Here is a 14,887-nt window from a genome sequence, read left to right as displayed (position 1 = left end):
TACTAACCCTACTGGCTGATGTGATGGACAGAAAGGCGGCCAATTTAAGAGCCCAACATAATGGGACCCTCTTAGAGGGTCTAATGGAGCGAAAGCAAGTTCATGCCAAACTATATTCAGAACCCAGGGAGGAGATCCATTTCTGTATTTCTGTGGACAGGGGTCATCAGCTCTAATAAACCTCTTAACCCAGCGGTAATCACCTAACCAAAAGTAAAAACATGGCACTCCAAGCCAAAATACCAAAAACAAAGTATATAAATAGGAAAGATAGTGGTGTCCTCAGAAAATGGTCGTTAATATAAATTGCAAAAAAGGACCCTTAAAAACATTATTTTAAAAAGGGATAAAGTTAAAAATCCCCCTATAATCAAGAGGATAGATAGCTATGGGCAAAAAAAATTAGCCCGACTATCATTGTGCATGTAGTATCCAATTGCTAGCAAATGCACGTTGAAAACAGCGAGCGGGGAACACTGTCCCTAGAAAGGCCACAATTCAACCTCAGCCCAGGCACAACCCCTGATGGTAGGATTTTCCTGTCCTTGTGCCTGTCCTGCAACACCCTGGATTGCCCTAGATCAGTGATAGCTAACCTTGTCACTCCAGCTGTGGTGAAACTACGACTCCCAGCATGCTCCATTTATTTCTATAGAGTCCTGGGAGCAGCCAAGCAAGGGGGGCATCTTGGGAGTTGAAGTTTTACCACAGCTGGAGTGCCAAGGTTAGCCATCACAGCCCTAGATGGTTTGGATTTTTAATACCCCTTTTAATACAGAAACGCGTTCTCGGTTGGGTTCTTCAGGGGGTCGGTACCAGTTAGGAATAGTCCTATCCATATTGATAATATACTTTATACAATAAGATGAACAAAAAATACGACAGATTAGGCAGACCTAAAAATGGGTACCAGATACATCATATGTTCCTGCAGGGCTAGTAGGAGAGGATACAACCTACAGATGAAAAAACAGATACAAAGTGCCCATGAGGAAAAACAAAATCGCAATATGCAGCATGAGAAGTTTAGCACACAAGTGAAGTGCCCATCGTTGCCAGGCTGCCTCAGAAAGGGTGCTTGGTAAGGCAGTGAGGCATATTCAAGCAGGGCGAATACATATAGGGTGCCGGAGCGCACCCCATACCTCCCGGAAGACTAACTTTCGGTCGGTCGTACGCACGCTGTGCTCACACATCCGGTATCGTGGAGCTCATGCGTCACTACAGGTTTGGTGAATCTCATGCATTCAAGCGTGTACCCGGAAGGGAGGAGGGGCGTGTGTAGGAGGCTCTCTTTTACTCTTCCCAATAATCCACACTCTACAGCCGTGCATGTGTAATTCAAGGGCAAAAAATAATATATGGAAAAGTAGGCAGCCTCACAAATAGATACACGCCCCTTCTAAGGTAAAGAAGCCAACTTTAGCAATATTAGAAAGTAGTTAAGGACTTAGATCAGCAATATGTGGCTATACACCCCTCATGCCAACCCTGCCCCTCTACTTTGGATGTCCTCCGCAACCGCTTGATAGGGACACTCATGACACTGACAAATTGTTCAGACTGTTAACAAGATAAGAACAATCAGGTTAAGAAAATAAAGGTGACAAATAAAACATCACACTTATAAATATTCATTCGAATGCTTTCTGCATTCATGGCCAGTTGGGGCTGTCAAATATCAGGAGAAGAGGTCTAAATCAGAGGAGGAGAATTTAGATTTGAGAGAACTATGCTAGCAAGTAGAACTACATATAATGGAGGGCTCAATGATGTTCTATAAAACAAGTGAAAGTCAATCTCTCATTGAGGCCAGAGTGTTATTTGGATTTACATCTGTATAGCCACTGTGCCTCCTTCTGGAGAATTCTCCTGTCCCAGTCTCCCTTTCTAGGAGAGAAAGGGATCAACGCCAGGGCTGATAACTTAAGGATTCAGGCGTTACCTATATGGTACTCACTCATTCACGTGATTTGCAACAGGCGTGATATTTTTCTTGCGGATATCGTCGATATGCCCTCATACCCTTTTACTCAACTCCGTAAAAGGTCTTTCCAATATAATCCTTAGGGCAGGGGCACTGACAGATGTACCTTACACGTTTGCTTCTGCAGTTAACCAAATCACAGATGGTAAAAATCTTACTGGTAGCAGAACACACAACCGTTTTGGATACAGAGATGAAGTCACATGCCTTGCATGTCCTGCATTTAAACATACTTAGAGGTCAACGGTCAAGCCAAGTGCCAGGTACAGCCAGAGGTACATAGTGCCTATGTACCAGGCGACCCCTGAGGCTCCTACCCCTCCGGTATGTTACACTGGGTTGAGGAGAGCTGTTCTGTGCCACGTGTTACCACTACTGTGTTCAGGAAACCCACCGTAACCAATGCCATTTTGCATTGGGAGAGTCATCATCCAGTCTTGCAGAAAAGGGGTATCCCGAGAGGCCAGTATCTGCGCGGGTGTGCAGAAATTGTTCCAGCACCGATTAATTCCATTTGGAATCGAGAAAACGATACCATAGATTGGGATACCCCCTGTTGATCAATGAAACCCTTAGACAAGCTTGCCAACATGCATTAGCCACATAAATGGAAGCTCTACTTACCATTGGATCATTGGAGGGAGAACAGACACTAACCTGTCTTATCTCCACTTTTGATGTGGCGAACACAGAGATCAAAGCAATCCTGAACAAATATTGGCCCATCCTATGGATGGATCCTGACGTGGCACAGAACATCTTTCCTCACCCCAGTGTAACATACCGGAGGGGTAGAAGCCTCAGTGATCGCCTGGTACATAGCCACTATGTACCTCCGGCTGTACCTGGCACTTGGCTTGACCGTCGACCTCTGGGTATGTTTAGATGCGGGACATGCAAGGGATGAGACTTCATCTCCATATCCAAAACGGTTATGTGTTCTGCTACCAGTAAGATTTTTAACATCTGTGATTTTGTTAACTGCAGAAGCAAAGGCAAAGTGTACATCTGTTAGTGCCCCTGCCCTAAGGATTATATTGGAAAGACCTTTACGGAGTTGAGGAAAAGGGTATGCAAGCATATCAACGATATCAGCAAGAAAAATATCACCCCTATTGCAAATCACGTGAATGAGTACCATGCAGGTAACCCCCGAATCCTTAAGTTATCAATCCTGGAGTTGGTACCTCCCTCTCCTAGAAAGGGAGACCGACAGGAGAATTCTCCAGAAGGTGGCAGAGTGGATATACAAATGTAAATCACAATCACCCTATGGCCTCAATGAGAGATTGACTTTCACTTGTTTTATATAACATCATTCAGCCCTCCATTATATGTAGTTCTCTCAAATAAATCTAAATTCTCCTCCTCTGATTTAGACCTCTTCTCCTGAAATTCGACAGCCCCAACTGGCCATGATTGCGGAAAGCATTCAAATGAATATTTAGAAGTGTGATGTTTTATTTGTCACCTTTATTTTCTTAACCTGACTGTTCTTATCTTGTTAACAGTCTGAACAATTTGTCAGTGTCATGAGTGTCCCTATCGAGCGGGTGCAGAGGACATCCAAAGTAGAGGGGCAGGGTTGGCATGAGGGGTGTATAGCCACGTATTGCTGGATGTATGATCTGTCTAAGACCTTAACTACTTTCTAATATTGTTAACGTTGGCTTTTTTACCTTAGAAGGGGCGTGTATCTATTTTTGAGGCCACTCACTTTCCCATATATTATCCTTTTTTGCCCTCGAAATACACATGCACGGCTGTAGGGCAGGGATTATCGGGAACAGCAAGAGACAGCCTCCTACACATGCCCCCCCCCCCTTCCTTCCAGGTACACGCTTGAATGCATGCAATTCACCAAACCTGTAGCGACGCATGCGCTCCACGATACCGGAAGTGTGAGCGCGGCATGCGTTCCACTGACCGGAAGTTTGTCTTCCGGGAGGTTTGAGGCGCACTCCGACACCCTATTTGAATTCCCCCTGCTTGAATATGCATTCACATGTTAGCTAAACTTCCCATGCTGCATATTGCGATTTGGGATTTAGTTTTTCCTCATGGGCACTTATCTGTTTTTTCGTATGTAGGCTGTATCCTCTCCTACTAGCCCTGCTGGAACATGATGTATCCAAAACGAGATAAGTAGCAAAATCAGTGGCACTCACCAGTTGCAGTATGTCTTTATTGCTTTGCAAAACATCCAGACATCAAAGGGTTGAGACGGACAAGCCATCACAGAAACAAAAGCCGCACCTGCGTTGAGAAGCAGCAACGGCCGTTTTGCACTGACGTGCTTCTTCCGGCTACCTATATGATGTATCTGGTATCCAATTTTAAGTCTGCCTAATCTGTCATATTTTTTGTTAATCTATTATATAAAGTAGATCATCAATATAGATGGGACTATTCCTAACTAGTGCCGACCCCTTGAGGAACCCAACCAGGGGAAACCATCTAGGGTATTCCAGGGTCTTGCAAGACAGGGAAATCCCACCATCAAGGGTTGTCCCCGGGGCTGAGGTTGAATTAGGGCCTTTCTAGGGAAAGTGTTTCCAGCTCGCTGTTCAATGTGCACTGTCCCATAACACTGGGACAGTGCACGTTTAAATTCTAAAAAGGTAAAAGGAAAGTTTCTTTTTACTTGCTAGCAAAGTGGGAATACCGAAACAAAAAGATGCATACTGCAAACACCTTTTAGAAATATTAGCTTTATTATACATCATAAGTAAAGATCAGACATATTTGGTAGACCGAAAACACATGATCCATGCATGTAAATGAACGAACGAGCAGTCGACTGTCGGGAACGAATGCTTTCTTCCAAAAATCTGGTGCTTTCAGATTGCATTTTTTGGTGACAGGTCCTCTTTAATATGACACGAAGAGGGCTTTGCATGCAAGCAGCCCAAAATATTGATGAACTGAAACATTTACAGGGAGGAATTGTCCAAATTCCCTCTAACTTTGGCCATAAAAGATTTGCTTGTTCGATTTGAACAGTTGGCAGCCCAAATAATGGGGAAGAACACTCGTTCCTGATAATCTGTCCATTTTAAGGTTCAGCCAATCACCCGATGAGTGAACAAAACAATCGTTCATACAAGCAAGTTGTTTCTGGACAGCAGATTGTGCCCAGAAACAATGCTGCTGTATGAGGACAAGCTCATCATTCCATGTATAGCCTCCATTTCCCTCTCCCTAAACTCTGGAGGTTTACTCAGTTTGCTCAATATGCAAGACTTGAAAGTCAAAAGAAAAGCTACAAAATGGATAAAGGCACTTTCACACTAGCGGCAAGGAACGCATGCCCCTGGACTACCGCTCCAGCCCCATTGACTATAATGGGGGCGGGCTGGAGTTCTGGCGGAAGCACGGCAAACATAAAAGCCGGCCAGAATAAAATTAGAACTACATGTCTTATGTTAAATCTTCTCAGGAGACAAGGAGGCACTCCTAAAAGAAGTTCAGTCTTCAGCAGCAAAAAAGCTTTGTTACCATAAGAACTTTAACCCCTTAAGGACTCAGCCCTATTTCACCTTAAGGACTTTGCCATTTTTTGCAAATCTGACCAGTGTCACTTTAAGTGCTCATAACTTTAAAACGCTTTGACTTACCCAGGCCGTTCTGAGATTGTTTTTTCGTCACATATTGTACTTCATGACCCTGCTAAAATTGGGTCAGAAAAGTAAAATTTTTTCCATAAAAAAAAAAATATTTTTACCAAAAATTTAGAAAAATTAGCAAATTTCAAAGTTTCAGTTTCTCTACTTCTGTAATACATAGTAATACCCCCAAAAATTGTGATGAAGTTACATTCCCCATATGTCTACTTTATGTTTGTAGCATTTTGGGAATGATATTTTATTTTTTGGGGAGGTTACAAGGCTTAGAAGTTTAGAAGCAAATTTTTCAGAAATCTTCAAAATCCCACTTTTATGGACCAGTTCAGGTTTGAAGTCATATTGTGAGGCTTAGATAATAGAAACCTCCCATTCTAGAAACCCCTCAAGGTATTCAAAACTGTCTTTTCAAACGTTATTAACCCTTTAGGTCTTCCACAAGAGGTAATGGCAGATTGAGAAACAATTTCGAAATTTCTATTTTTTTTTAAGTTTTCCAATATAATCAATTTTTTATAAGAGTAAAACAAGGGTTAACTGCCAAACAAGACTCAAAATGGGTTGCCCTTATTCTGTAGTTTGCAAAAACATGGGAGCACATAGGAGGGGACCACCATATGGGTTTTGGAAGGCACATTTTGCAGGACTGGTTTTGTTTATACCATGTCCCATTTGAAGCCCCCTGTTGCACCCCTTGAATAGAAATTCCCAAAAAGTTACTCCATCTAAGAAAGTACACCCCTCAAGGTATTCAAAACTGGGTTTACAAACTTTAACCCTTTAGGTGTTCCACAAGAGTTAATGGTAGATGGAGAAACCATTTCGAAATTTCTATTTTTGGGAAAATTTTCCATTTTAACCCTTACTTTATTACTGGAAAAAATGGGTTAACAGCCAAACACAACTCAAAATGGGTTGCCCTGATTCTGTAGTTTGCAGAAACACCCCATATGTGGTCATAAACTACTATTTGGGCTAAACGGCAGGACATAGAAGGGGAACGTCATATGGTTTTTGGAAGGCAGATTTAGCTGGACTGGTTTATTTTCACCATGCACCCTTTTAAGCCCCCTGATGCACCCCTAGAGTAGAAACTCCATAAAAGTGACCCCATCTAGGAAACTACAGGATAAGGTGGTTGTTGTTTTGGGACTATTTTAGGGGTAAATATGATTTTTGGTTGCTCTATATTACTCTTTTTTGAGGCAATGTAACAAAAAATGTAATTCTAAAATTGTTTCTACATTCGCTATTTAGTTTTGTGGAGCACCTAAAAGGTTAAAATAGTTTGTAAAGTAACTTTTGAATACCTTGAGGGATGTAGTTTCTTAGATGGGGTCACTTTTTTGGAGTTTCTAGTCTAGGCTACATCGGGGGGGCTTCTAATGGGACATAGTGTCAAAAAAAAAAAAAAAAAACTGTCCATCAAAATCTGCCTTCCAGAAACCGTATAGAGTTCCCTTCGTTCTATGCCCTGCCATGCGGCTATATAGCCATTTACGACCACATATGAGGCGTTTCTGCAAACTACAGAATAGCGGCAATAAATATTTAGTTTTGTTTGGCTGTTAACCCTTGCTTCATTACCGGCAAAAAAGGATTCAAATGGAAATTTTGCCCAAAAATTGGAGTTTTGGCAGTTTTTATTTTATATTTTTAACACCGTTCATCCGAGGCGTTTGGTCAAAAGTTATTTTTATAGCGACTACTTTTACGCACGCGATTATGCCCAATAGGTATGGCTCTCAGACTTTGGAGACACTAAGCAGGCATCCTAAAACTGCCGCCCTCCAGATGTTGTAAAACTACAATTCCCACCATGCCCTGCTGATGGCTGTAGGTTGTCTGGGCATGCTGGGAGTTATAGTTTTACAACATCTGGAGGGCCGCAGTTTGAGGATGCCTCCACTAAAACTAATATTTTTTTGGGGGAAAAAAAAATTGTTTGTGTCTCCAAAGTCTGAGAGCCATAGTTTTTTATGTTCTCTAGTGGACTGTTGGGAATATATAAAAATTTAGTACTCCATGGAAGTGTGATACTCCCTGAAGCAATCGATAACGCAGAGGCCCGGATCGGGGCACGTGTCGCACTGAGTGGTGGTGTCCTTCCGTATCCCCCTCCTGCGACACACACTGCACTTTTTGGGGGTTAGTCTCTTCTTTCCAGTATGGGGGACCCCACCTGGAAAGTGTTGGCCAGGGACGATCCGGGCGCCTCCAGTTCCTGAGGTACTCCGGCCTGCTCTTTCCCAGTCCAAAAAGATCAGGGCCTTGAGGACTGCCTCATAGAACTGGAGGAATGTCCCTGTGCTGCCAGCGCTTCGGGATAGTACAAAAGAGTTGTACATGGCAACCTGCACCAAATAGACCGCAACTTTTTTGTACCATGCCCGGGTTTTGCGCATGGCGTTATATGGCTTGAGGACTTGATCAGAGAGATCAACTCCTCCCATATACCGATTGTAGTCGACGATACAATCTGGCTTGAGGACCGTTGCCGCGGTACCTTGCACAGGTGCTGTTATCGTGGATTGTGGCCAGCATAAGGACATCCCTCTTGTCCTTATACCTGACCAGCAACAGGTTTCCACTGGTAAGTGCACGGGTCTCACCCCTGGGGATAGGTACCTGGAGGGGGTAGGCAGGGAGGCTGCGTTGATTTTTCCCGCACGGTCCCACAAGCGAACGTGGATCTGGCGGCAAGGGACCTGAACAAGGGAATGCTGGTAGAAAAGTTATCCACGTACAAGTGGTAACAGTTATCCATCAGTGGGTACATAAGGTCCCACACGAGTTTCCCGCCAACACCCAGAGTGGGGGGACATTCTGGGGGGTTGAATACGGGAATCTCGCCCCTCGCACACACAAAATTTGTAAGTGTACCCTGAGGTACTCTCACAAATTTTGTATAGCTTCACGCCATACCTCGCCCGCTTTGTGGGAATATATTGGCGGAAACTGAGTCTCCCCTCTAACGCAACGAGAGACTCATCAACCGCAACCTCCCTTCCAGGTACGTAGGCCTCCATGAATTTGGCCCCAAAGTGATCGATGACCGGCCATATCTTATACAGACAGTCATAGGCAGGATCACCTCGGGGAAGGGGGGGGGGGGGGGCATGCTGCATTATAGGAATAATGCAGACATTTCCGGATGGCCTCAAACCGGGGATGTGTCATAACCATACTGTACAGTGGGGTCTGGTATAGGACGTCCCCACTACAGTAATGCCTGACACTGGGTTTTGGGACTAGATCCATATGCAGCACGAGGCCCCAAAATGTCCTCATCTAAGCTGGTGGTGGTGGTCTGATAGATGGATCAAAGAGGTTTTGAATAAAAGTGCTTTTTTTTCCCCCCCTAACTTTTCCCTTCTTTCCCTGCCTAACAGTGCCTCTCCCTCACTGACCCTAACCTACCTGGGTGGCGATGGGTGCAGGAGGGTGATGGATGGCGATTAGGGGGGCGCAGGAGCTGGTGCTGGACGATGCTGCCGGGTGCTCGTGCAGAACAGGAAGAGGAGGGGAGAGAGGAGCGCAGGAAGTTTGAATCTCGCTCCTCTCTCCCCTGCACCAATCAGCACCCTGGACAGCAGTGTTCAGCACCAGGGCCAGCACCGCCTCTCCAAATCTTCGTACTGCGATTGGTGGTGTGTAATCACGCCACCGATCGCAGTCTTTTTCCGGTTCATCGGGTCACAGGACACACGAATGGACCGGAATGTCAAATGACCCCCCCCCCCCCCCGGTACCGGTACGCCCCGAGTCCTTAAGGGGTTAAACCTGTGGAGCAGTTTACCTTGGAAGGTTGTCAATGCAGGAACAGTGGACCGTTTTAAATAAGGCTTACAAGATAATATACAATATACAAAAAAGTGCTAACGCTTATTTAAATGTGTTGAACTCTGGCTTACCACCACCTTCCCATTCCATCGTTGAAATTGACGGACCTATGTCTTTCTAGTCATGCTACCTATATAACTACGCTGTCTATAAATGTAACTTTGATAACAATCAGACCACATTAGTAAGTCAATGAAAACTGGTAATTGCAAAGAGTTAACTTTTTCTTGCAGCTGTATGCATCCCCAATTACCACTCGTGCATGTTTTGATACATGAATGTTCTAAAATTTTGAACAGAGCAAAAATAAACGACCTGTTTGATACCATAAGTACCAGATAAAAAATAAAAATAAAATATTAATTAAAATTTACCAATGTGTAGTGTACAAAAAGGTAAGAAAGGAATGCAATGTTAATTTGTCTTTATTACTGTGCACAATTTCTAACAGCTACTATAAAATTATGTCAAAGTTTATTTAAATATGTAAAATAGCTAATAATTGCTAGAGAAATAAGACACTGATGCATACACACGTACAAGTAATTTTTTGTGTTTTTGTCTGAGCTGAGAGTTTTTTGTGTTTTTGTCTGAGCTGAGTTTTTTGTGGTGAGAATTTTTTATATATATATTTTTTAATTGCCAGTAGTTTGGGTTACATTCAACTGATCACGTTTTATTCAGCCTTTTGTAATTCAGTCTCCTTCGACTTGAAAATTTGATTTTCTGACTGCTCGTTCCATAGACCGAAATCAACTACTACTGCAGTCTACAGGATTCTGAGAGGCTGCCAGTCACAGCTTTGTGGGCAGCTAGCTATGAAAGGCCTGGGCACCCTCATAATGTCTCAGGGTGTCATACCAGCTACTCAGAGCTCTGCAAATTCACTACAGGGGCTCAAACAGCGAAGAAGCCATTGAGGGATTAAATTGACTGGGCCCACTGCATATGGAGCAGGATCAGCTGATGACCACACTCTATACACCTGGTGTACTGGATAGCTGTCTGGACAACTCATGGTAATTTGGCTCATTGTGTTAGGTTGTCAGGGTCACAAACCTGGGTCCACCGTCTGATTAGTCAGTATGGAGCCTAGTCTAGCTGTGCTACATTGAAGACCTACAGTACATGTGCAAGCCTCTCATTGCTAGGGCCCAGTTCAGAGAATCTTCATCTCAGACTTCAACAACCAAGGAAGCAAATTTACCTTGAAAGTGCTCAAGAGAGAAGAAAATTAGGTCTAGAACACACAAGGCCATGCACTGGAATCAGACAGCAAAGTGTTGTACATGTTTATGGCGAGTACTACAACCTCCATCACTGCTGCTGTCCATACAGTTTTGTTGGGGAAAAGATTGGACTATAATATGATTTGGAAGTGCACATGGTTACTGCTTGAAGTTAACTACTCCCATTTTGCACTTTAGTAAAGAGATTTGTTGAAACCAACTGGCCTCGTTACCGACTCCATCATTTGCTGGCCATTTCATCTGCACTCCTGCCTTGCACCTAGACAAACCTCTAACATCAAGGGCATCCCAACTACCACCAGACAGGAGCCCCAACCCCAGCAAGTGCCACTGATCAGCCCCTGGGAGAAGACTGACACTGAACTTTGAGTACCACTACCAGAGCCATAACTATCACTCACATTCTCCTCCAACTCCCCTGCGGTTTGCTGTAAATAGTGGCTGCAGACATCAGGCATACTGCATCTGCGCAGTAGAAGCAATTTTCTGCCTCCAGTGTGAAGTCCAATGTGCACTACTGACAAGTGTAGCAAGTGTGCATACTGTGGATAGTTCCACCATCTTAAATGCCGAGGCAAATGAGGAATGAGGTTGTACTTTCAGAGTGCAGGAGATTAGGGCTGCAGCTAACGATTATTTAATCGATTAGTTGCCGATTAATTACTACGATTAATCGATTAATCGGAAAAAACGACAAAATTACAAAAAAGAGAGGTTTATATGATCTTACTTGAAAAATTATGTTCAAAGGCCATATTAAAACAAATTGTGGACGACACTATTATGGGGGATCTGTGGACGACACTTATGGGGGATCTGTGGACGACACTTATGGGGGATCTGTGGACGACACTTATGGGGGATCTGTGGACGACACTTATGGGGGATCTGTGGACGACACTTATGGGGGATCTGTGGACGACACTTATGGGGGATCTGTGGACGACACTTATGGGGGATCTGTGGACGACACTTATGGGGGATCTGTGGACGACACTTATGGGGGATCTGTGGACGACACTTATGGGGGATCTGTGGACGACACTTATGGGGGATCTGTGGACGACACTTATGGGGGATCTGTGGACGACACTTATGGGGGATCTGTGGACGACACTTATGGGGGATCTGTGGACGACACTTATGGGGGATCTGTGGACGACACTTATGGGGGATCTGTGGACGACACTTATGGGGGATCTGTGGACGACACTTATGGGGGATCTGTGGACGACACTTATGGGGGATCTGTGGACGACACTTATGGGGGATCTGTGGACGACACTTATGGGGGATCTGTGGACGACACTTATGGGGGATCTGTGGACGACACTTATGGGGGATCTGTGGACGACACTTATGGGGGATCTGTGGACGACACTTATGGGGGATCTGTGGACGACACTTATGGGGGATCTGTGGACGACACTTATGGGGGATCTGTGGACGACACTTATGGGGGATCTGTGGACGACACTTATGGGGGATCTGTGGACGACACTTATGGGGGATCTGTGGACGACACTTATGGGGGATCTGTGGACGACACTTATGGGGGATCTGTGGACGACACTTATGGGGGATCTGTGGACGACACTTATGGGGGATCTGTGGACGACACTTATGGGGGATCTGTGGACGACACTTATGGGGGATCTGTGGACGACACTTATGGGGGATCTGTGGACGACACTTATGGGGGATCTGTGGACGACACTTATGGGGGATCTGTGGACGACACTTATGGGGGATCTGTGGACGACACTTATGGGGGATCTGTGGACGACACTTATGGGGGATCTGTGGACGACACTTATGGGGGATCTGTGGACGACACTTATGGGGGATCTGTGGACGACACTTATGGGGGATCTGTGGACGACACTTATGGGGGATCTGTGGACGACACTTATGGGGGATCTGTGGACGACACTTATGGGGGATCTGTGGACGACACTTATGGGGGATCTGTGGACGACACTTATGGGGGATCTGTGGACGACACTTATGGGGGATCTGTGGACGACACTTATGGGGGATCTGTGGACGACACTTATGGGGGATCTGTGGACGACACTTATGGGGGATCTGTGGACGACACTTATGGGGGATCTGTGGACGACACTTATGGGGGATCTGTGGACGACACTTATGGGGGATCTGTGGACGACACTTATGGGGGATCTGTGGACGACACTTATGGGGGATCTGTGGACGACACTTATGGGGGATCTGTGGACGACACTTATGGGGGATCTGTGGACGACACTTATGGGGGATCTGTGGACGACACTTATGGGGGATCTGTGGACGACACTTATGGGGGATCTGTGGACGACACTTATGGGGGATCTGTGGACGACACTTATGGGGGATCTGTGGACGACACTTATGGGGGATCTGTGGACGACACTTATGGGGGATCTGTGGACGACACTTATGGGGGATCTGTGGACGACACTTATGGGGGATCTGTGGACGACACTTATGGGGGATCTGTGGACGACACTTATGGGGGATCTGTGGACGACACTTATGGGGGATCTGTGGACGACACTTATGGGGGATCTGTGGACGACACTTATGGGGGATCTGTGGACGACACTTATGGGGGATCTGTGGACGACACTTATGGGGGATCTGTGGACGACACTTATGGGGGATCTGTGGACGACACTTATGGGGGATCTGTGGACGACACTATTATGGGGGGTCTGTGGACGGCGTAGTTATGGAGAGGGGGGTCTGTGGACGGCGTAGTTATGGAGAGGGGGATCTGTGGACGGCGTAGTTATGGAGAGGGGGATATGTGCACTGTTATGGGCATAACAGTGCACAGATCCCTTTCCTCATAACAGTGCACAGACCCCCCTCCCCATAGCAGTGCCATAGACAGATCCTCCCCCCTCCCCATAGCAGTGCTATACACAGACCCCCCCCCTTCCCATAGCAGTGCCATAGACAGATCCCCCTCCCCCTTCCCCCTAACAGCCCCGGCCCCGATGCTTGCATCTTTATTTTACCTTTTTACAATGACGCTCCCGCTCCTGTAACAGCCAGGCAGAGCGGACGGCGGCGTAACGTCACTCAATCACGTGACGCGCCTGCTCCGCCCACTTCATGAATGAAGGAGGCGGAGCAGGCGTGTCACGTGAGTGAGTGACGTTACGCCGCCGTCCGCTCTGCCTGGCTGTTACAGGAGCGGGAGAGTCATTGTAAAAAGGTAAAATAAAGATGCAGCGACCGCCCGCCCGTCCGAATAGCAACGAATCGGCGATTATTCGATAACTGGATTCGTCGACAACGAATCCAGTTATCGAATATAATCGATTACATCGATTAATCGTTGCAGCCCTACAGGAGATGCCAGGGAACGCAGCATGTGCAGTACAACCCTATTCCTTACTGGCTATGGTACCTCAAACAGGGAAACAACCCATAGTGCGCACACTTGCCAGTGGTGCACATCAGAGCACACTAAAAAGCTGAGAATTTCTTCTACTGTGTAGGCGCCAAATGCTTCATGAGTAGTCTGCACAGTAGATGACAGGAAGGGAGAGCTCAATGCTGGCTGGACGGGGAAGGCACAATAGCCACTATGACTGATGCCATAGATATTGGTATGCAGGACCCAAAAAATGCACAGCCACTACTTACAGGAGGAGCTGCAATCACCAGGAAACATTAACTAATGGAAAAATAAAAAAGTGACTGTAAAACAGTGAGTAACCCAAGAGTCGCCAACCCCTTTAGGCCTTCTCCATTTTGGCTGCATAACAACCTGGAACAGATTATACTGCCACGTATTTTATTTGTTTTTCTGACAAAATTCCAACAGGGGAAGAAAAGAAAAAAAAAAAAGGAATCGGTATGAATTTAAATGTTAAACTGAACCAGATGTGGAAAGAGCTGGATTAAATCACATTTGTTTAAACAGATGTAGCTTTGACGGTGTTTGTATATGTGAAAAAAAATCATCTTCCATAACCTTTTACTTTACCTTTTTGTACACTAACTTAAGAACTAAACCTAGTTTGAAGAAAAGGAAAAAAAAAAAAAAGGTAAAAATTAAAATTATGTATTTAGGGCTCTTTTGTTGATTTGTGTTTAAGGTATAATGTAAAATTAAACCATTTTGCATTTGCCGTTTTGTAATCCATCATGTGGCATAGACAAACTATACA

The 14,887-nt window shown here is 45.2% G+C and overlaps 1 protein-coding gene across 1 annotated transcript in view; it reads right to left on the bottom strand.

Moving 5' to 3' along the window:
• LOC122944171 (RNA binding protein fox-1 homolog 2) overlaps window positions 1–14,887 on the bottom strand; it is a 356,156-nt gene that overhangs the window by 319,297 nt on the left and 21,972 nt on the right. The gene's annotated exons all lie outside the window — the stretch shown is intronic.

This window comes from Bufo gargarizans, chromosome 7 (assembly GCF_014858855.1).
Source record: "Bufo gargarizans isolate SCDJY-AF-19 chromosome 7, ASM1485885v1, whole genome shotgun sequence".
Lineage (NCBI taxonomy): Eukaryota > Metazoa > Chordata > Amphibia > Anura > Bufonidae > Bufo > Bufo gargarizans.
Note: the sequence above shows the minus strand (reverse complement) of the source record. Positions and strands in the feature narration are given on the sequence as shown.